This window comes from Ambystoma mexicanum, chromosome 4p (assembly GCF_040938575.1).
Source record: "Ambystoma mexicanum isolate Mex_15411 chromosome 4p, UKY_AmexF1_1, whole genome shotgun sequence".
In the NCBI taxonomy this organism is placed as follows: Eukaryota; Metazoa; Chordata; class Amphibia; order Caudata; family Ambystomatidae; genus Ambystoma; species Ambystoma mexicanum.
Window position 1 is genome coordinate 1,217,358,727 of NC_090927.1, and position 20,963 is coordinate 1,217,379,689.

Consider the following 20,963-nt stretch of genomic DNA (forward strand, 5'->3'; position numbering starts at 1 on the left):
CATTCCTTTTCTGTTTTTCTCCTTCAACTGATAGTCACTTGTTTTGTTCCTCTCCTCACCTCTACTCTCCTTTCCCCTCCTCCTCCTTCCCTCTCCTCTTGTCCCTCTTGCACTGCAACAATTGTCGTCAGGTATAGTAATGTTACTGCTTGTTTTGTTTTTCCTCCTTCCTCCCTCGACTCTCCCTTATTGTTACATTCACTTGAACTATCTATTATGATTTTATAGTTATTTTTCACATTCTGCACTTTTTCAAGGACTTGTATGAATGTACTTGTATTCTCCCATGTTCCCTCCCGCCTTGAAGTGCTTTGAAACACTTTGTGTATAGGCGCTATACAAATAAACAATCAATCAATCAATCAATCAATCAATCAAAAAACTCAAAAGAGGAAGTGCAATGACAGGGGACATAAGAGATCCTAGTGTTTTGCTCTTTCTTTGTCACCACAGCCTCGATGAAATTTAACATGAACCCCACATTGGTTTCTTATGGAGCAGCTTGACTTTTAAGTTAATAGCAGTAATGCTGAGGGCTCGAACAGATGGAGTGCCCTCTTCCTTAACTAGGTGCCCCTCTTCTGCAATTCACCGGTATCAGCTAAATAATATGAATGGGGATGCTAAAGGCATTAAGCACAGAACACATTATTATATTGAAAACATGCTCAGCAGCTAAGCATCAAATGAAACAGAAGGTGCATTTCTCTACGGTGTCACTAGAGTTTCCTATACTTTATAGCAAATAAATGGTTACATGTTTTTATAAGGACACGTTTGATATAGAATGCCCTTATAACAAACATTTTGCAATGACAAATATAACCATTCTTTTTTTATGGGGGGGTCCCCCCAAAACTCTGTTTCCCACTGCTAAAAACCCACCACAACCGTTTCCCCATAAGATGTTACCCTTTACCCCACTGCCAACTACATTTCCGTTATGGTTTGTCATTGTACAACTTTCGATATACGTGCATGTCTTCATAACATTTTCATTTTAAAGACTGCATATCCAAATAAACACCACATTTCTTTCACTGTACTGCACTGCTGATTCGTCTAGCTTGTTTTTTGGAAGTTGCTGATTTGTTCTTCGTCCCAAAGGATTGTTGTTCTGTGTCCTTCCTCCTTGTACCCTTCCCCGGGCTCCTTGGCTAGCCTCCAATACTAGTTGACCGGGTTCTGTGAAAAGTGAGGCTGTGTAGCAGTAAATGACTCACTGGAATATTTGAATACCCACAATACTTTGCAAGCAAAACCCATTTAAAGCCTCACCATGATATTATGGGGAGTTTAAGAAAATGTCATGAATCTCAATATACACACTTTTATTGCAGCGTGTATAAAATGCTTTGCAACAGCACCCACCCTGATGCAAGTACAATAAATACAAGTAAAATAAATAATTGTTAAATTATTCTAAGTGCTCAGTGAAACATTTTTGTTTATGATAGATTTACCATATCGTTTGTTAAGGCCTATGCCCAGTGGGACTCTGCTGGAATCTTGCAAAGGATGCAGATTGTGTGAAATGCATTCTATCCCTTTGAATATCTGTTGCATTAATACTATGTACGAATATTGCCATGCATCTTCTATAGCCATACTCCCTTGCAGGCAAAGTAAATAATATTGCAATTTTGCTCGCCACCTGTATGGAAATGTTAGCAATGCTAAAGTAGAAGAGGGTGAGCATGACATTTGCCTACTCAAAATCTTGGAGTGCAAATTCATATTTCAGTTTTATAATGCGTTAACTTGCAAGGATACCTCTTCAAAGCTCTTGTGTGACATATGTGCAAAGAATAGAAGCATGGAATGAGGTAACACACCCGAGTAGCCTGCTTACCTACAGTCAATATCCGCTATTTGAGTTGACAGTCGGGTTACAAAATATATGTCAGACCTTTGCTAGAGCACCATTAGTGGCAGACATTCTGGTGCTTGAACATATTCGTATTACAACAAACATAATACATGTTGATGTAGGTACAAGTACAGTAACATCTCTCAGAACCAATGTCAGCAGATTCAAGGATGTCCGATAATAGCTAAATATGGCCTGGGGTGAAAGTTAGAGTCATACTGTATAAGTGTGGTAGAGTCAAGCATAGGAATCATGGGGAGGGAGGGAAGATTATTGGTTAATGTGCGCTGACATATCTTAATTAGATCTTCTGTTCATGGAGCCACATTTTCATGTTAGCTTTGAACCTCTTGATGGTATATTTTGTTTTTAAGGTTTTTAGGTTTTTAAGGTCACACTTGCATATTAGGGTAATGTAAATAGGCTAGACCAGAATATTATGACTAGTTAGTATAATTTAGCTTTATTAAGTGAGAAAGCAAATGTCAGTTAACTGCTGTGGCATGTGCCTTATTAGTTCTTGAGAAGGTGGGAATTGTGTCTGTGTGCTACTAAAACTCTTCTGCGTGACACCCCTAGGGAAGCTGTGCAAGAGCATATACACACACCTTAGAGGGAAAGTTGCCTATGATGCTGTTGCACATCCCGGACAACCACCATACTACTTGTCAACAAATATTCCCATGATGCTCCCTCCTCCACACTGGACTCTGTCAAATACTTTTTCTTCACAAACCTAATCTCTCTTTTCAATAACCCTCGTCAACGTTCATATCCCTCCAAACTTTGCTCATACATCCCTAGCCAATACCCATTGCCTCCTACCTCTATGCGAATGACTGTGCTTGCTACATTTTCTATATGATCTCTAATATTGGTCACACTCTCACAGCCCATCTATCTGTCCCTCACCGACATCCATCTGTCCTCTGTCTTTGCCTTACCCCTTCTACTCTTAACTGCTTCTTCCCTACCTCTTCTACCAAATTAGCACCCATCCATCACAGCGCAAAATCATTGTGCACTCCTGTTGACCCATTAGCGCTTCAAACAGTCAAAAGTCCCAATGACCTGTTCGCATCTCTCTCAGCTGTTTAATTTCTTTCTCTACACTAGACGCTTCTCTGCTTCTTTAAAATCTGCAACTTTACTACTCCTTTTGAAATAACCCTCAGCTGACCTAAACGTCTAGTGACTTATTGCCCAGTTTCCATCTACCCGATTATTTAATGTTTCTTAAGTGGGTGGTCCTCAACCAGATCACCCAGTACCTTAAGGATAATGACCTTTGAGATCCAGTTCAATATGGCTTCTGAAGTAATACTTGATCGAGACTGCACTCATAAATGTATCCAAAATTCTTTATGGTGCTCAACACTATACAACTCTCTTCGATACTCATCCTTTGGACCTATGTTATGCTTCAACACTGTTGACCACTCCACCATCCTCCTCCCTCTCCTCTCCAGGACCATGGGTTTTACAAATCCGGTCTAGCCTGGATTGCAACATACCTGGAAGGTCACTCCTTTAAAATCTCCTGGAACATGCCAACCTATGATCCCACCACTCATCATGTTGGTAGCGCACAACAATCAGTTATTGGACCTGCGTTCTTTACCCTCTATACTTCTTGCATAGATAGACTTAGCTTGTCCTCTGACTTTCATCTCTTTGCTAACAAAACTCAAATCATATTCTCCTTTGCCTCGTTCATACCGGCCATTTTAGATTGCCAACCTTTGTACTGCAATTCGTCACTGGATGACTTAATTACACTCTTGATACATGAACGTCATCTTTCTACCTGCTTTCAATGCCATTCCTATCCTTCCCTCTCCCATCTCCTTTCTGTTTGACCTTCTTGCTCAAGTCTTAGAAACTTGGTTTCCTGTTTTATAGCAACCCCAGCTGTACAATTCATCAATACCACTTCCTCAGTTGATCATATTAGCATATTCAACATTCAGAAGGTTTGTCCATTTCTTACTCACCCCTCTACGAAACCTCTAATCTCCAACCATGTACTCAGCAAATGCGACTGCTTCTCAAGCCTACTCCTTTGATCGCCTTGCTAATACTTCCACCATCTAAACAAAGTCATCAAATTTGTTAATTACACTCTCTACAACCTCCCCAGATTCTCCCCGATTTCAACCTACATCACGATGCTGGTTGGTTCTGAATGCACACCCCCTCCCTCTTCAAGTTCCTTCCTCTCATTTACAAGGCTATCAGTGGTCTTTCTCCTCTGATTCTATGTCTGCCTACTCACCATTTCATTCCTTCTGCTGCTCCTCTGCACTCTACCTCAATACCCCAAGACCTCCCTGAGCCCTTCTCTCCCTTCCACTCTTTCTCCCTACTCAGCCTGCTCCATTGGAACCTGCTGCCCATCACTATCCATGCCAGCCAGATTGCAGATCCTTTGACTCCACCCCCATCCTCCCTGCATGGCCCCACTACTCCTTCCATTGCCACATTATGAAGTACTTTTGTCTACTTTTACAGTATTCCTCTTCATTCGACAGCACCTGCCCCCAATGTTAATGTTACCTTTGTAAGTCCCCCAAAACCTCTGTTTCGCTTGTCTATGTCCCACTATATTCACACCCTCATAAACTGACCAACCACTGGTTTTCATATTTGTACTATTGAACAGGTACCCTTCAGGCGAAGGCCTCTACCACCTGTAAATGTTTTATTGTAAGTCTTTTTGCATCAAAATTGACATCCCTTTGTTAACAACGTTGATTGTTTAATTGAATCTGTAAACGTTCTACCAGTATAATAAAAATATCCCAACTGAGCATGATGCCTTCAGCCACTTGATCAACAAGCAACATAGATGTCCTCAAAGCTGCTCCTTGCACTGAAGTTCTGTTAAAAACAAGCATTGTCAGAGCCAATAGTTTTGGTGTGTGTATTAGATAGATATTTGCTAGGCACTACCATTTTGTCCCCCAGGCACTGACACCATTTTCCAGCCGTTGGTGCAGAGCCTCTGTCTGTGGCATGCCCTATGCAGAATAGACCAAAGTAGATTCTTTGACCCAATGGCAGTTTATAAACCAGCAGTGCTTTTGATTGCACAGCCAGTGTTGTGGTGATGTGAGCCAGGTATACATCTTGAAATAATGATATGGTATGATATTATATGATATGATATGATATGATAAATTATTCGTATCGCGCTCATACACAAGTGTTTCAGAGCGCAACCAGGCAAAGGGAGGGGAACAAGGGATAAACAAAAACAACGATCTTACTAGACCCAGTGACATTGAAAACACGCAAGTGCATGGAAAAGGGAAAAAAAGGGGGAAAGTGCATGGAAGTGGGGGGGGGGAGTGGAAAGTGTGGAACAGAGGAGAGAACAGAATAAATAAGAAATAAATAGAGGCGATGAACAGTGGAAGTGCAGCCAGCAAGTGGCAAGTGCTAGTTGTGTCAGATGGCATATCGGATAAGTGCAGAAGAAAGTGGGAGGGGGACTGTATGGGTACAGATACAGGCCCAGTGCAGGGGTGGCCCAGCGGCAGTGCAGGAGGGGGGCAGTGTGAGCAGGTACATGGGCCCAATGGACAGAGGGGGCCAGTTGCACAGTGCAGAGAGAGAAAACAGATCAGCAGGGTAGAAGAAGGGCAAAGGCAGAAGCGAAGAGGAAGGTCTTGAGGTGCTTCTGGAACCAGAGATGGTTCTTCTCAAGTTTCAAGGAGGCCGGGAGGTTGTTCCAAAGGGAGGCCCCCACCGAAGACAGAGCTCTACCCCAAATAAGACACATGTATAGAATTTCTTAGCTCAAGCAGTCTGCCACTGACTCACAAGTAAGGGCAATTTAAGCCTGAAGAAGTGCTAGCTGAACTATGCGGGACCCCACAAACCCTGCACAAGCATTTTGTCCCCATTAGGTGGTAAGACCAACTAGTCTGTCCCTTAATACACTTGAGTCTTTTGTCACACAATCCTGACCGCAAGGAATAAGCAGACCCTAAACATTCTTCTCATCTCTTGGGGTCCCATCATTGCTGCTCTGTTGCCAGACATTGGCATATTTGTACATTTCCGGTCGTGCTAGTGGTTTAATGCTAGTGGTTTAATGCTAGTGGTTTAATGTAAAACATGATACGACAGGTCAGTGGTTAACATTTCTTGCCCTCCAACCATACTCTCTAATCCCTCGTGTGGTGCCTGGCCCCAGACAGCGCTGGCGGGCCGCTTATCTAGGGTTAGGGGATAGAGAAGAAGAAGCTTGCCCTGACTACTTACAGGCAGCACATTTTTGTATAACATCAAGGGACACCACTCTGAGTGCCTCTAACAACTTTAAACCCAAGCAAAGTACTCTGGGCCTTCCAGGAGAACATGTATTACTTTATTACTAGATGGTACCACAAAGACATTACCACCCGTGTTGCAGCCATACGCATGCAACTACAGAAAAAGAAACAGAGGGCAGAATAAGTACGGCGGAAGAAAACATCGAGGCATTGCGATCCAACGTCACGTCCCTCTCAAAGGGTCTATAGCACACACCGATGGGGACATAAACTCTATCTTCTATGAGTTCTACTCGGCATTGTACAAACCAAAGGGGAGTGCCTCACCAGATGAGATGGAATGATGATTGAGTAGGATACCGATTATCCTACTGTCTAGGGAGGCAAGAGACCTCCTTGAGATGCCCCTAATGGGGAAGAAATTAAAATAGCTATAATGGATTTGTCAAATGGCAAGGTGCGCGGGGGCAGAGTTTTATAGGGAATTTACACTTGGTAAATTTATGGGAGTTGGCGCTACTGATGGGGAGTGCTACCAGAGACGGTGAGAGAAGCCACCATCATTTTGTTGCTTAAAACAGATAAAGCTGGGGAAGATTGCGGATCTTACTGGCCATTGTCGATAATAAATATAGCTGCCAAAATATACACCAAGGCTTTTGCAACCAGGCATTCCCCTCTGATGTCATACATAGTCCGCCCAGACTAAACAGGTGTTGTACACGGCCGCCCTACAGCGTTGGATTTGAGAAGACTGTTTAATTTCATGGCTCAGGTATTTCCGGAAACACAGGCATTAGCAGTCTCTGTGGACATACAGCATTCAAGACAGTTTCATGGCCATTTCTCTTTCGGGTTCTGGCAAATTAAGGCTTTGGTCCTAATTGTATCTCCTGGCACAAATTACTATATGTGCAGCCTTTCGCCCGAATCCGCACAAATGGGAGACTGTCTCCGGTACTGCAGCTGAGTGGTGGAACCAGACAGGCCTGTCCCCTCTCTCAGCTACTATTTTCTTAAATAATTGAGCCTGTAACAGATATGGTACATAACAAATACAGTAGGGCAGGCATTAGACTGGGAGCAAAAGCAGAAGAAACATAATTGTGTGCAGATGATATTTTGTTATACATTAGAGACCCTTAGGATAACCTACCATGAGTGATCAACACTGTGGTGGACTTTGGAAGATACTCGAGTCTTCTCTTGAACAGTGATGAATCCGAAATGATCCCTTTTCCCCGACAACACACCGAAACCAGCTAATATGTTGGGGTTGAAATGGGCTGGGCACTCATTCCGATATTTACAGATATTAAAAACTCGTTCTCCATACCTGGCAAAGGAACTAAATTATGGGACCTATATGACAGCCATGAGAGATAAACATTGGCGATGGGGGAAGACTATTGTTGCTTCAAATGTTAATACTACCTACATTATTGTATATGTTTCCTAATATGGTGTTGTTACCTGGACGTGCCGTCTTTACAGAACTCACTAGAGAATGCGCCTCATTTCTTTGGTCTCATGGCCAAGTGCGCATGAGATGGGTACGCTTGGCCCGACCCTATGATGTTGGGGGGCTAGCTGCCCCTGACCTTGAGTTGTGTTATTTAGTGGCGAAGATATGCTACGTGAATTACTGGGCAGAGGATACTCTCGGCTCACCGCACAGTAGGTTAAAGCAAACATAAGTGGCCCTGCATCACTAGTGACGTTACTGGCGGGAGACTCATATCAGCATACACCCCCACTGGATCCAGTAGGAGCGACCTAAAGCTGAATATAACATCCCCTTATGATAAGCGACTCCCGCTATGGGGACTGCCTAAAACTGTCACCTCCCACATACAGGGATATCGAGAGGGCCGGGAGCGGGGCTAGCACTCTGGGGGACTCATACATGGAAGGGAGGTTTGCAGACTTGAATGACTTCAAGACACCCGTAGCAGACAACCCTCTGCAGTTACTAAACTATCTCTGGGTGAGAGCCGCATTCATATCTCACTGGCCCACATTCCCTGAGGAACCCCACCCCCCCCAACCACTCACATACAGGCCAACCAATAAGAAGAGCATTTCCACATTATACAAACTGGCACACACCATGGGCACGCAGACAGGGACAAGTACCAGGGTGGAATGGAGCACTCATCTCCAAATAGAGTTCACAGACTCACATTGGAAAGCTATACGCGGTTTGACGAAAGGGGTGTCACTAAATTTGAAGTATCACCTCAGACATTTTAAGTTCCTCAATAGGTTGTATTACCCTCCCTCCGGAACACGTCTATTTCCAACTAATGGCGGGGAGGACTGTCCTAGAGGCCATACTGTAAATACCACTTTGCTACATATGTTATGGTCATGCCCAAAGCTGGGCGAGCAGTGATCCACGCTCTTCCACACTCTGACAGACATAATGGATCGGCAACGGAATCTAACTGCAAGGGACTGCATGATAGGCTATACTTGCAAGATGGACGTAACCAACTGCAGCTTTCTTAATCGGGCACTGCTTTTGGCCAAGAGATCTATACTGATGAGATGGTCCTGGAAATATCTACACACATGTGAAACATGGCTGCAAGATGTTATATGGCCAAATGATGAGGAATTATACCTCACGTTACTACCAAGCAGCACCCGCCCCAAGGGCATATGGTCGGACTTTCAAGCATACTTAATAAACAACTGCATCGCCATAGGTCACTGCTGTGCCACTCAATAAATAAAAATAACACTGTCAACCAATCCCTGCCCTCTGTTACGTGTTTTACAAGCACTGATGAGCAGGTTAGGAGAGGTTGAATAACACACTATTGTGCAGGTCAGTAACAGTGTCCAATCAGGATTCAGCCAGTGGCGGTAAATATGAACTAAGGGTGAATCTGGTCCTTGCTGACAGTGACACACAAATTGATATCAGGGCACTGATATCAGGGGCCATGTTAGTTCGTCAGGATCAGTTGTACAGAACCAGTGCTTTGGATTTTTTAAATTGAATTATGGAAGTACATTGATACAATTTTGATTGCATTATATTGTGGCTTATGCATTATGCTCTAACATTAACGGTTCTGTTCGTTTAGTTCCTCATTTTAGTTGTGCATTCTGTCGCCTATGAAAATAATAGCAAACCAACAAGTATAGCAATGCAGAGCCAACCTGGAGTCTGTGACGTTGTGCGTAAAAAGGAAATATGCACTGAAATCTGTCTCAAACTCACTCTGTGACACGACTGCTAGGGGATATTTCATTACCATTCAACACCCTTAATGCTGTGTGTGCATGTGTGAATCTCGGGTGGCGAGTGCCGCAAACAGGTGTGATATTGGATTTAATTGCCACATTTCTGCAGGAGCGCAGATATTGAGCAAATTATGGAACCTACCACAGAAAAGTGCGGGATGTATGGCTTTGCCGTCTTGCTCACTGCCCTGCCATTTTCGATGTGTTCACAAAGCATGCCAGCAATATCCCGAGCCTCCAGCGTGTGGATGTTTCCTTACTGTATAAAGACATTGGACTGAAATAAAAATTAGGATTATCTGAGTGTTGATTGAGCTCAGGTTTATAGATTTGCAGACCTTGACTTCAAATACAATAGACGATGGATTCTTTTCTATTATTATTTTCTATTATTGTTATATGGCATTAATCACCTGTTCTAAGGGCTGGAATGGGTGGTAATGGACCAGCAGCCCCAGTTAAAGGCTTGAGCAAAGTGAGGGATTTTAACGAGCGCCCTTGGACGTTACCACTCGTTCCAGCAATTGAAACGGGTGGTTAACACGATTGGCACCGGTCCCATTGGCTGGAACGGGGCTAATTCAAACCGTGAATGGGTTGCCTCGCAGGCTGAGATCGCCAGTTTCAGCCCATGTTCCTGGCATCCTGATTGGCTGGCTCACCCGCACAGCGTGCTAATGGTATTTATTGAGCACAGACCTATCTTTGGGAAGCAATGGAATGCTTTACAAGTCATAATGGGAAGTACACTCTGAAGGAAACAGATAGCAAGGGATCGATACAAGGGAGTGGGGAGCTAACTACAGGGGAGGGGATGGGTGGTCAATTGGCAACCAGGTGAGGAAATATCGGCGAGCAGATCACCTAGTCTCAGTTTTGGAATGACTGGACTTCCTGGCACTAGGTCTCTGTGTTATTGACTAGGGCCAAATGGTAGTTTGTATTCTCTTCAATTGCAAAATATAAACATGTAGGGGCCATTATGGCTGGACATATGAATGTGTAAGGAATCACAGAAAAAGCGGATGCTGTTTCTGTGTGTGTCCATAGTTTCTCAGGCAATCCAGGTGATTAGTATATTTATAAAAGTATACATTTGTTCATTGGTGATTAGCCGTCCACCCGTTGGGGCTCAGGGCTCAAGGCGCCAAAAGAGAAAGAGAGAGAAGGGGGGAGCAAGGGGACTGAGAACAAAATAGCAAAAAACAGCCATTCCATAAATCTAATCGGAACATGTTAAAGTGATCGAGTGTAAGGCTGTAGACTCATTGAGGACAGTCCCCACTATACGACCATACTAGAAAACAGTTACAAAAGATGGACCCTGAAAGAGATACGCGACACAAGCCCAAAAATAGGACTAGTGGCTAATCCTCTCACGACAAAATAAAGTATAGTGTTTGAAAGCTACTTGGACTTCTCATGTTTAAAATCTACAAGAACATTGATGGTGAAATTAAAATTAGGAATGTTACCACTATTCAGTTGTATGGCTCGATGGCGTCACATTCTTGTATGGGAGGTTAAAAGACAGCGTTTTTGCCAGAATTGTCAAAACGCCACTCAGGTCACCCACATTGACTAGCAGGACAGACCTGTAAATCACAATTGCACCCTCATATGAGCCTTATTACTGGCCAAAACAAAGATCCTTAAAGTCCACACAATGCGGAATAAGCAAACAATCCTATTCATTTTGGGACCTTTTGGAAAATGCCAACAATCCTAAAATGCATGACTACTATAGAACAACAAATCATCCATCTAATTCCTCCTGATGAGCCAGTAGCTAAACCACAGGTGAAACACGTGCAGAGGATCAAGGAATGAAAGGATATCTTTCGACAAACCCAAAACATGTATAAAAATGAACATTATTTGAAACATAATTAAATAAACTTTGAAATTACTTTTTGACAACAAAATATTTCACAACTTTTCTCATTCATTGGAATATAGCTGACATGTGTGACAGTGCTTTTTATATTTACAGAAACTCATTTTAACACATAATGTGGACAGTTTCTCCAGATATAATGTTATTGACCATGTGACCATGGCTTTGTAGTTCAAAATTGATGTATTCAAAGATCTAAGTAGCCAGTTGTCTTCATCATATTACATGGCAGTGCGATGATGCAATGAACAGCGTTCCCGGATGCATGGTAGGTTAGTGTGATAACACCAACATTATGTTGCGATTCAAGGTTCACTGAGATTGAGATTGTGTTAGTACAAACAATACATATGAAGATGCATAATGCATACACATCAGAGGCACATACATGGAAACTAAAGTAAGGACGAAAGAAACAGCATCACCAGAAAATGTTAATAACATGAAAGTTTATCTTCATTTATACAAATAAATTGTGTGTTTGATGCCTGCTTATTGCCCGATGTATGTGCACTAAGCGCTGAGACCAAACCCTAAAGAAAGTACTTTAAGAGCATACAACAAGGTAACATCTAGATATATAACACCTTTTGAATTTAAATTAAATATTCTGACTGTCAGTGAACAAAACCACCTGGCTTAGATATGTCAGTGAACAAAACCAAGTGGCCCAGATATGTGATGTCATCAGTGACATTTGTGATGTCATCTTTGATGTCCTGGGTATTAGTCTTAGCAGTGCACGGTGGTGGTGCGAAATATGGTTGCTAAGCTTACCATAACTGGTGAATTTCAGAGGTTGTTCGGTTTTGTGTGTAACCATAACGTCCCTTTAACAAAGTTTTTTCATTACATTTCATAGGTTTTCATTAGTGCAACTTAACCATAATGTCCCTTTAACAAAGTTTTTTCAGTGACTTTCATAGGTTTTTACCAGTGCATGCAAATTTCCTACAATTTACTAATATCACACCTACCCCAATATAGCAAAACATTTCTCCAGTTTAGAATGTTTTACCTTATAACTCTGCCTTGTACCACCTTCTAGCATAATTTTTAACACTTCTCCACACATTTTTGAACTTTTCCCACCTGGGGTGCTAATAAAAAAATGATTGTTTTTCCTACACCATGGTGGACATGGACACTTTATCCCCATTGTTCATCCCTCGTGGACATGGCCAGTAGCCAGATTGTCCAGGTCATGACCTTATGCCATGGCCCGGACAATCTGGCCATTGCCCATGGCCACAGGCTATACCTCAGTCACCAACGGTATATCACTATTTGTTGTACCTACATTATGAAACTTGTCAAAAAATAAACACAGACACATTTGCAAAACCATGCTTTCAGGTCCTTGCCAATGCTCCTTACACAAGTTTCCTGGAGATTCGCCCATGTTTTATTTTTTCAAAAGTGTGAACATATACGTACAAATGATAGTCATATAACTTATCCCCCACTTGACAAAATCCATTCAAACTTTGCACACACATTCAAGGATGGGTCTCTAGTCTTTCTGAAAACCTCTGTCCACATTCGTCAAACGGCAACAAAGTTATAAGCCATCTAAAAATGTTGAGACCTCCCCTCTAATTTTGCCCCCTCTTGACAAAACTATAACAATCTTTGCAAAAGAATGTATATCAAGATCTAAAATTCTTTTGCAAACTTCTGTGCAGATTCGTCAAATGGCACCACATTTATAAGCCTTTACAATATTTTGAGACCCCTCCTCTAATCTTGCCCCCTCTTGACAGAATTCCACTAAACTTGGCAAAAAACATTTATATCTAGATCTAAAAGCTTTCTGCAAACTTTTGTGCAGATTTGTCAAATGGCGCCACATTTATAAGCCTTTACAATATTTTGGGATCGCCTCTATTCGTGTTCCCTCTTGACAAAACAGCACCACAATTCCCAAAATCATTTTAGAATCAGGTCTAGAATGAAATTTCAGAATATCATGCAGTTTCATTGAGTGATGCCAAAGCTATAAGCCATCCAAAAACTTCTTTTCACCAACCGTGTAATGCACAAATAAGCATAGATGCCCCTCGAACATCTAAGATGTTCGCAGCCATCACAGGACTGCCCCAAACTGTTCTTGGACATTGGAGATGAAGCACGTCCATTTTTTGGCTTTTTAAAAAGCCATTCCCTTCCCATCCTCATCTACCCTCACCTCCTCAGAGATTGTTTGATAAGTTTGACAAGTGAAATATTGTGTTTTTTAACATGTTTTTACTGCGATGTTCGCACCAACATGGCGGGCGTTTTCACAAATCTGCTGCACTTCACGCTTTTCACCATCCAATCAGTGGGTGCGTCTGATGTCTGCGGACCTCACGTCGGCCTCTGAGCAAATCAGAGGCCTGTCCGTGGACCAAACAAATTTACAAAGGCACGCTGCCGGAACCAAGCAGCCGCTTCTGCCACAAATGTTGTGAAAATCCATCCAGCAATTTGGGCTGTAGGCATAAGGACATTTCTTTTTTCTATTGCGTCTAATGGAAAAACTACACATTTTGTCCCCCCCGAAACCTGACCAAACTTTGCAGGATCAATCTGACCGGCCATATACTTATTTTGCAAAGTTTCACGAGGATTCGTTCATGGGGGGTTGAAGCTATAAACCACCCAAAAAGTGTTCTTCCTATGGGTTGAGCAACTTAACCATAACTTAAAAGTATATGCCAGTTGAATGACTATTTTTTGGGATCTTGGTCTTTCTGTGATTTATTGTTTTCATTATCATCACGTTGACTTTATTTCGACCAGATCAAATTTAGCAGTATGAAAATAGATCATATATGCTTTCAACATATAACCGAACACTCAGAATACATTACCATTCATCAAACCATTCATCAAATAAAATGGATTCCATGAAAAGGTTTCTGATGCAGCAAGTTATGTCACAAGGGTGACAAAAACTGACTACAAATGAGACACTGGCATTTTCATGTGTTTTCTGACATTTGCACACTCGTAAAAGCCATCTTGGTACAAAAAAGGATTTTAGCAGTGCAGACTTGGATTCTGGCAAAGGCAGTGAAAGATTGAACTACATTAGTGCAGTGTAGTCAAAATGGTCTATAAAGACGTGTTGGCCCCTGTAGCTCTTTGAAATGATCAAACTCAGGATTACAGTGACTGATGGTTTGTTGATTAAATTTAGGCAGTGGTACATACCTAGTAAAGGTTTAATGTAAATACCATATATTAGATCCATACCACATAATCAGCTTGGAAAATTGTACTGATTCAAATATGTATCAGAGCAATTCATTCGTTACTGTGAGGCTAATTTTGTACACAAACATAAATATGCTTTAACCTTCCAGAGGCATAGCCAGTATTGTCTAACAAGTGGGTCCTGAAGCTAATGCAATCTGGCCCACTGCAGTGACATTAACATCTGTAAATGCCCACACAGTGCTGCTGACTTGGCATTTACAGATTGCGGTTGGGCCTGGCCCGCTCAGGCCCTACCCTGTCTACACCTCTGCAACATTGCACCACATTGCTGTAAGGTTTAAGCAGTGCAGGCCTGGAATGAAGAAAGCCAATCAATATGCAGCCAGTCACCAATGGATGATTTGTATTGGCTAGGCAGTCAGAATCAATTGAAGACATTCCTCTGCCGGATCTATGTGATCACTGCGAAAAATGACTGTGACTGCCCAAAATGTCGAATTTCTTTTGACTGTTCGTTTTTTATCATAACTTTATTTGGTGTTAAGCCATGAAAGTTTTTGACGTCAGATACAATACATAATATATAAAGCAAAAATAAGACAGCACAGTTCAATTTTTTGGGAGTAATCAAGCAAGTTGAAAGCAGTATTGGGGTGGGCGTGGTCAAACTAAGGCCCAATTATGTCACACAGATGGCTAGACTCATAATAAATGCGCTCAGGACAGTGCAAAGAAAGTGTCCCAAGACAGCACAATTCTGAAGTAATGAAGTAAATTGAAAGCAGTATTGGGGTGGGCGTGGTCAAACTAAGGCCCAATTATGTCACACAGATGGCTAGACTTATAACACATGCGCTCAGGACAGTGCAAAGAAAGTGTCCCAAGAGAGCACAATGCTGAAGTAATCAAGCAAATTGAAAGCAGCGTTGGGATGGGCGTGGTCAAACTAAGAGCCAATTATATCCCACAAATGGCTGAGCTCATGACAAACACCGCTCAGGGCAGTGCGAAGAAAGTATCCCAATGATGTCAATGCACCATGTACCTTGGGGTTCTAGGCCAAAAAACATTGCCTGGAGGCCTGTTCCCCAGAGTTACAACATTTGCCCCCGTGAGCACAGACCACTGTGGCATATTTTCGCTGGGCAGTGCTCTGAGCTCTATTGCACTTTTTACCGGTGAATGGCATCTCCTGTTGAAATTTGACAAGCCCTCTGCCATTCCCAAATCTCTGAGGTCATTTCTAATAGAATCAAGCGCATTTTCTCCCAGCAGGCAGATCCTGGTACAACTTACAATTTGCTCCTGGGTAATAAATTAACAGCCCCTCACTACCCGGAACCAGTGAGTTCACTCATTTAAAAGTGCTTCCCTGGATTCGTGGTAGTTTGGAGCCATTCTGGGGGCCCTATGAATATATATTGACCCACGCCCCCTCCCGGCCCGGGTTGCTATTAGCCTACTGTCTTTAGCAGTTAAAATACAAAGGGCATGGCCCAGTCTGCTTGTTGCCTTCTCCAATATAGTGTTTGCCCCTGGCGCCCTAGCTGCCTTGGGGTTACAAATCTGTGGCAATGGGGGGGGGGGGAGGGCGGTGTGTGGGGACAGGGTGGTAAAAGTTCCAGCTACGGCCACAATCCCCAGGAAAAATCTTAGGCACCACCCGTCACCCATTGATGCAATGGTGGGATAAATACTTCAGTCCCATTAATAAACCCCCTTCCATCCTAAGTGGCACTGATAATGTTGGAGCTAAGTTCAGACAAAGATAAACCAGCTTCCACGATTTTATCTGGGGCCCTCATTTCATCCTCGTGGCCATTGACTGGTCCCCTCATGCAAACGCCCCTTCCAACCATTTCAAACAGAGATAAAACTACATTTTTCAGTCTGGAAATGTCCGCTAGCACACTGCTACACTGATTTAGTCTAGAGTATACCGCTTGCTCGCAGGGGGATAATGGGCTAGAAATTCAATTGTCTGGCAGAATGACCCCCATTGATGCAGCCACTGTCAGCCCTTCCACATTCCTCTACCTTTAGTCTCAGGGGTTAGACCGCCCAGCAATGGCCCTTTAAACAAACCCTGTGGAAAAAAAGGTTGACTTGGTTGGCTTGGTACTACTTGGGGGCTCATCACGTATGTCCTCCTGTAAATGCACTGTTCCTGACTCCTTACAGGGTGCAACATTTTCAGTAGAGATCACATTTCAGTGGCGCTCCGGTTGACAGTGACTGGGGGACAAGTGATTAGGGGCTGCAGTAAACAGAGTAAGAGCAGTAGGGTTAGAAATCCCAAAATCATTGCCAGTAGTCCCCCCTATATCCCCAGCCCCATGCCTTTGTTAGGTAGATGCGGACATATGGCCTGTTCGGATTTCAACAAAGTGTCGATGGTATTTGCATCAGTCAATCACTCTTTATCCTAGTTAATGGTAGCGAAGACTCTCACCTGGGCTGCTAGTCAATTATTTAGCTGAGTATATGCAGTCACAAGGCCCCGGACCCTCAACCTTGTGTTTCCTTTATTTGCGACTCACACTCTGGCCTCTGCTGGAACTCCCGTCAGGTGTCGGAGCATGGCCTTCGTTAAAATGCTGCCCCTTCCTATCAGCAATCAGGGAAGACTTCAGGTGACGCGTCTGCCCACAGGACGCGAACACCCTGCAGGTGCCAACAACCGCACCCTTTCTCCCCGCAAGCTTCGCCCTTGCTGGTGTCTTTGCAGGTAATATTGGTTCCGGGTGGGGCTGGGGCTCCCCAAACGGCAGCAGCAACAACGGCCTGAGCAGGACAGGACCCTGCAGGTGCCAACACCTGCGCCCTTTCCCCCTGTGGGATTTGCCCTCACATGGGTCTTTGCGGGAAATATTGGTTCCAGGAGGGGGCAGGGCTTCCCAAAAACCGACTGAGCAGGCCAGGACCCTGCAGGCGCTAACACCTGCGCCCGTTTCCCCCAGCGGTAAGAAGTAACGTTGGTAGGGGTGCCCAGTCTGGAAAAGCCTCACCTCATGGTACCTGGGGCTGCCTCATGCATGCAAGAACAACTAGGTCAAAAGCAACATTGGTAGGGGTGCACCGACTGGAAAAGCCTCTCCTCATGGTACGGGTGCTACATCAGGTATGTAAATATAGAGAGGTATCAAGGATATGCAGCGCAGGGCTGCAGAGTCACAGTATGGCAGGTTGCAGGCATGTTGGTGGAATACCGTGCATTTAAATGCAGGAGAGTGGGAAAGAAGTAGAGGAGACACAGCCTACAGGTTGTTACAGCATTAGGCCTTGTCCTCCGCCACTTCTTAAATCCATCTCTGGCTTGGAATTCAGTGCATTTTCAATGGGAAATCAAAGATACTGAAGCACTGTTCTGCAGACAGAAGAGCGCCCTGCCTGTCTTCCTAGCAGGCCCCCTCGCGCCAGCCTACATTGGACTCCATCCTCCCACTGGGAACATTATACAGTGTTACATGTTTGCAGCCACGCTCGTGTCTTGTTTCATGGTCTGCGTGTTCTAGCTAAATAATCATGTGCGCCGGTAAAAAGCTGTGTGCATGACTGCTGCGAATAATGAATCGCCTTCTCGGCCGCCCTGTTATAGGAGATTGCATCGCGGGAAGACGAGGAGCACCACAGAAGCTTCCCCAGGCACGTCCCCCCTGTTATCCTTGCTAAATGGAACAGCTCACGTTTGACATTGCTCGCCTCGCTGGGTTTGGTGTCATTTGAATGGAAAGCCAAATATCATCTTAACTAGGCTTATCTGGGCTTTTCTTTTCTCTTCCATTACCATTTAATCCACACAGCTCAAAAGATTCGGGGTAACCTTTGATAACCTTGCTCTTGACAATACAGTCACAGAGCCTACATCAAACGGCTTGAGGGATGGAAGCCCTTGATTAATGCGCCTTTCTCCTCTGCTGTCTTGGACAGTCTTGGAATCCAGCAACATCCATGCATGCTTGCCTTATACATAAGCAATATAACCCGAGCGGGGAGTCAGGGGGGCCATTACCAGGCCAGGCAGTGCTCTGGGCCAGTTTTTAACGATAGCCCGGGGTATTACCTGCCACCGTAATGCCCCCCCCTTTGAGAAGGTTATATTGCTATTAGTATCCCAGCATGTTTTACCGGGATACCAATAGTGTTTTATTTTTAAAGTTCAGAAATGGCAAACACGTCATTTTGGCTTACTGCACAAAAACCCAGACTCATTTAAAAGTGGCAAAGGTCGCATGTGACAGGCCAAAGCTTACAATCAAAACGCTTAACTGGCTCCATGGCCTAACAAACTAAAGAGATATTTGAACAATCAATTAAATAACTTAAACATTTTCATTTTCATTTTCCCCCAACAATTAAATAATTAAATAACCAATTTCCTCCCTAATGATCCCTTGGATCCTACCGTCTCCTTGCCCCTTTTCCAGGCGTCCCGCTTTCTCCCAGGGGCCATGCCCCTCCAGGCTCAATACCTGTTCCCCCGGGGTGACCTGCTTGTGCAAACAGCGCCACCCCCTCCTTTCCCGTGTCATTCCCCCATTGTGCTTCCCTCCCCCCACATCAAAAGGGGCCATGCCCCCGGCACCAGAAAAACCCTCCCCCGAGGAGTTCTTTCTGCCCCAACCCCCAACCCCCAAATTTTTCTACCTCAAACTTTTTACCCAGTCTCCCAGCCAAGAACCCAAGTCCACCAGGTAATGATTATTCCCATACACGGACAAATGTACCCCATCCTCTCTAAAGATAAGGAAACCCTCATATGTTATTTCCTTATGGTCCATGACCTGCACCGCCACCGAGGCACAACATTTTACCATTTCCCTGTTTATCCCCTTTCTGGCCCGCTCTATTGCTCCCTCACTTCTTGCTCCCCTCCAAACTCTTCGCGGCTACAACTTAGTCCACACCACCACCGCTTGAAGCCACATATCCCGAACCCACACTAAGTCCCTCTTCATTTTCTTTAGCAGAGCCACCCCCGTATCTCTCACCGGGTCATTCTCCCCAGCATGCAGCATCACCACCCTTGGCACCCCATAGCGTTCCCTCATCCCTGCCAATATGGGCAGCAGCTGATCCCACCGCAGGCCCCCCAAACCGTGCCATCTCACCACCACTTCCTTGTAACTGCACCCCAACTGCCTTCCAAACACCCTTTTCTCCGCTTCTTTCCCAGCCCACTTCACAATTGAATGACCAACAATCCAAACTTGCGCCAACTCCCCCTTCTTTTGCGCAGCATCTGAAACAGAAATTACAAAAATTACTGACAAGTCAAAATATTACAACAACAACATCTTGCCCACAAAGTCCTCCTCCACCTTTCTTCAACATTCCCCTTTTCCAAAATCCCTGACGTACCCCTTGTATTTCCCCGACCTCCAACGCCCCAATCTTTTCACCTTGTCTTCCGAAAAACCCAGTCTGGTACCCTCAGATGCTGCGCCCATCCTAAAAGAATGAGTCCCAAACTCCTCAGCCTTTTCTCCCACCGTCACCAGCGCCTTCCGCAATACCCCTAGCACCTGTGCCGCTGAAACCGGCGATCCATCCGCATGCTGAAAAACCAAGCCTGACTTACCCCCACAGCGCTCCTTCCACACCTTGCCTGCCTGAACTGGGCATAAAACCTCGCTCCCTCGACCCAGCACAACCCAAGAGCCCCTTCCCTTCTGATCCGTCTTGGACCTTTTAATCTTGATGTCTAAACCTTCTCCTGTAATTTGAACATCTTCCCATTGCAGTCCCCCTACCCCCCCTTTTCCCCCGACCAACTCAGAAACCCTGAAGGCCCCAAAAAATAACCCTGTAAAACAAGCCGCAAACAGTTCCCCTTCCCATACCGACCAGCAAACTCCCCCCACCACCTCAATCAACCTCTGCAGCAATTCCGCCGATATCGGCCTCCTCTTATCCTTGTCCCCCCCCACTTGGTTGAAAACCCCAAAACCATTTCCCGTAAAAGGCAATCCCTGCTAGCTTTCCTGCTATCGTTGCCCTTGACCAGCCCCTGTCCATGCACCTCAGAAGGAAATTCGTGACATCATCCCTCCTCGGCTCTTCCACATCCCATCTACCCTTCCAACTACAAGCTCCTCCTCTAATAAAATCCTCCCAGGCCCCCCTGTATGACTTCTTAGATGCCGCGGCCAATGAACCCTCCACCAGAGCCAGCGCTCTCAGCTTCCTATCTTCCATAGATCCTCATGAATCTGCTGCCCGTCCTGATCTGCATCTGGAGCCAATCCACGGAATCTCTGCCATTGAAAACGAGATAATGCATCAGCGATGCCATTATCCTTCCCCGGCACATGTGTTGCCTTAAACACCACATTCCATTCCATGCAACGCAGGACAAATTCTCTCATCAGTCTTGCCACCCTCTGATCCCTAGCTGACTGTCTGTTCACCACATGGACCACGCATTCGTTGTCGACATTGAAGTTCACCTTCTTGT

General features: G+C 44.4%; 1 protein-coding gene across 7 annotated transcripts in view; it reads left to right on the forward strand.

The window, feature by feature from the left end:
- Nucleotides 1-20,963, forward strand: part of SLC8A1 (solute carrier family 8 member A1) — a 1,145,942-nt gene that overhangs the window by 1,013,434 nt on the left and 111,545 nt on the right. The gene's annotated exons all lie outside the window — the stretch shown is intronic.